Source organism: Eumetopias jubatus, unplaced genomic scaffold (genome assembly GCF_037043125.1).
Source record: "Eumetopias jubatus isolate StellerSeaLion01/CBP00866 unplaced genomic scaffold, mEumJub1_p1.0 scaffold_16, whole genome shotgun sequence".
In the NCBI taxonomy this organism is placed as follows: Eukaryota; Metazoa; Chordata; class Mammalia; order Carnivora; family Otariidae; genus Eumetopias; species Eumetopias jubatus.
In genome coordinates, this window is record NW_028274822.1 from 77,616,566 (window position 1) to 77,619,411 (window position 2,846).

At 47.4% G+C, this 2,846-nt stretch overlaps 1 pseudogene; it reads right to left on the reverse strand.

The window, feature by feature from the left end:
- Window positions 1-704: 704 nt before the first annotated feature.
- LOC114219181 (COMM domain-containing protein 1 pseudogene) lies at window positions 705-1,319 on the reverse strand (annotated as a pseudogene).
- Window positions 1,320-2,846: the final 1,527 nt, after the last annotated feature.

Below are 2,846 nucleotides of genomic sequence, written 5' to 3' on the forward strand. Positions count from 1 at the left end.
TTTATTTATTTGAGGGGGAAGGGGCAGAGGGAGAGGGAAAGTCTCAAGCAGACTGTGCTGAGTGAGGAGGCTGACACAGGGATTAATATCACTATCCTCATATCATGACTTCAGCTGAAACCAAGAGTCGGAGGCTTAACCAACTGCCCCTCCCAGGTATCCCAAGTATCATTTTTTTAATAGCACAAAACGTAACCTGTTTTTGTTTTGGTTTGGTTTTTAGTTTGGTTTGCTCTTCATCTCTTCCATTAGAGTGTGAGTTCTCTTTTTTTTTTTTAAGATTTTATTTATTTATTTGAGAGAGAGAGAGCATGAGCAGAGGGGAGGGACAGAGGGAGAAGCACACTCCCCGCTGAGCAGGGAGCCCCGCTCGGGGCTCAATCCCAGGATCCTGGGATCATGACCTGAGCCCAAGGCAGACACTTAACCAACTGAGCCACCCAGGTGCCCCTAGAGTGTGCGTTCTATGAAGGCATTTAATTTGTCTTTTATTGTTGTATCCCCAACACTTTGCACTGTTCCTGGCACCTGAATACTAACACCCAACATTTTCTGTGGTCCTACTGTGTGCTAAGCACTCTTCCAAGCATTTCATAGAAAAATTCAGTCTATTCTTTTCTTTTTTTTTAATTTGAGGATTTAATACTAATGGGGGGAAAAATTTTTTAAAAAACCAACAAAACAACAACAAAAAGCCCCAGATCACTGGGGAGGGATCATGAACACTTTTGCTTCAACAACTCCATCTTCAGCTAGGCTGGCTGCATCAGTGTGCTGATACTTTCTTCTACCTCTGAGAGCTTCTTTAGGAGTTGATTGACCTTGACTTCATCAAATTCCAAACACAGAAATTCAGATTCCTGTCCACTTTTCCCTATTTCCAGCTCCATTATAGCAACAGGGGTGTGAATTTGAGGGGAATGCCTTGACTGCGACTTGCCATCAACTCTCCAACTCAGGCCCCGAAGCCCACTGTCCCAGTGGCTCTGGTTCATGAGGCTCTCTCGAATTTTTGTCTTGTGGCTCTTCCAGAATTTGGAAATGACAGCAGCTTGGTCAGATGTGATTCCACCTTGCTTTTTGGTTTGAGCGGTCAAGAATGCCTCCAGCTGGTTGAAATCCATGTCTGCAGATGCAATAGACTTAAGAATCCCCCTCATCTTCGCCAGAAAGGGGCGGAACTCCTCGAGTGACACCTCCAGATAGAGCTGGCTCCGCAGCAGCTCCTCCGCGATGCCCCGGCGCCCATGGAAAGCTTCCTGGGCCAGGCCGCTCAGCAGCCCGCTCAGAGCTTTAGAGCCCTCAAGCTCACCCGCCATGGTCAGCGGCAGCCCCGCCCCCCAAATTCAGTCTATTCTTTAAAAACAAAGCAAAACAGGGCGCCTGGGTGGCTCAGTTGGTTAAGCGACTGCCTTCGGCTTAGGTCATGATCCCGGAGTCCTGGGATCGAGTCCCACATCAGGCTCCCGGCTCAGCGGGGAGCCTGTTTCTCCCTCTGACCTTCTCCCCTCTCATGCTGTTTCTCTCTCTCTCTCTCTCAAATAAATAAATAAAATCTTTAAAAAATAAAAAAAATAAAAAAAACAAAACCCAAAGAAACCCAGACACAAAAAAAAGAAAAACAAACAAACAAACCTCTTTGGAGATTGTAGGTATTATTATTAGCCTCCTTTGCCAGTGGAGGAAATTGAAGCATTGGAAAGTCAAGTAACATGTGTCCAAGAACAGGTAACTAGAAAGTGGCCAAGGGCAGATTTGAATCCAGGCTAGCCAGGGCCAGAATCCTGCTACCCACCTCAGTATGAGTTATCAATGGGTCATTCCATTGTTCATTCCAGGAGTTACCGGGAGGGTCATTCCAGCTGGGAAGAGATCCTGCAATTGTTCTGTAATAGAGTGAATCCAAGGAGCAGGTGTTCTCCGGGGCCCTTTACAAAGGAATTCTCCTCCACTTATTCAAATGTCACCATTTGCTGCTCTTTGCTAAGGACTCTAGATAGAAGGCCTTAGTTCAAACAAACAAAGGCTTAGCATTGACAATGGAGGTGAAAACAGCATCCAGATTAGAGGATGATCGGCTTCCGCCCACCATTAGGCTGATAAGAGAAGCCTCTAACGTCCTGGGAGACCACACCTCCCGGCCAGCCCGAATTCTCTTCCATGCCCATTTTCTTCACCCAAGATGGGATGAAGCAGATGCTTCTATCTGAGAAAGTATTGGAAAGCAGTCCCTTCCTCTGCAAAGTCTTCCTGATAGCGCAGGCTAAGCCAGGCACCTCTTCCCCCAGGCTCCTGGCCTCATCATTCTGCTAGGTTGTACCTTTCTCTCCCAGTTCCCTGGCTGTGACCTCCCTGAAGGCAGAGACCGGCTTCTTCATTGCTGTTCCTCCTTCCTCTTGCCTTGTTCACTCTTGCTCACTCCTCAGATTTCATCTTAAAGGTCACCTCCTCCAAGAAGCCTTCCCTGGCAACCCCCACAATCCATATAGAAAACTTCTCTGTGCAATGATTGTTTGTTTGCTTATCTAGGTCGCCCCTCCCTCCACGCAGGGGTTCCCACACCTCAGTGCCTATGACTTACCTGGGGGAGCTTGTAAAATGCAGGTTCCCAGGCTCCAAACTCAGAGAGTGATTCCAGAGACTGGAGTAGGGCCTGAGAATCTGCGTTGTAACTGCTCACACGGTGATTCTGGTATTAGGGGCATCAGAGGAATGATGCAATAAACAATTGCATGCTTGAGGGCAGGGACCATCATCTTTGTGAACCCCCATTAGCCAGTCTGAGCCTGGCACATAAGAGCCTGGCACACACAACAATCATACATGATTGTTGAATGAATACTTGA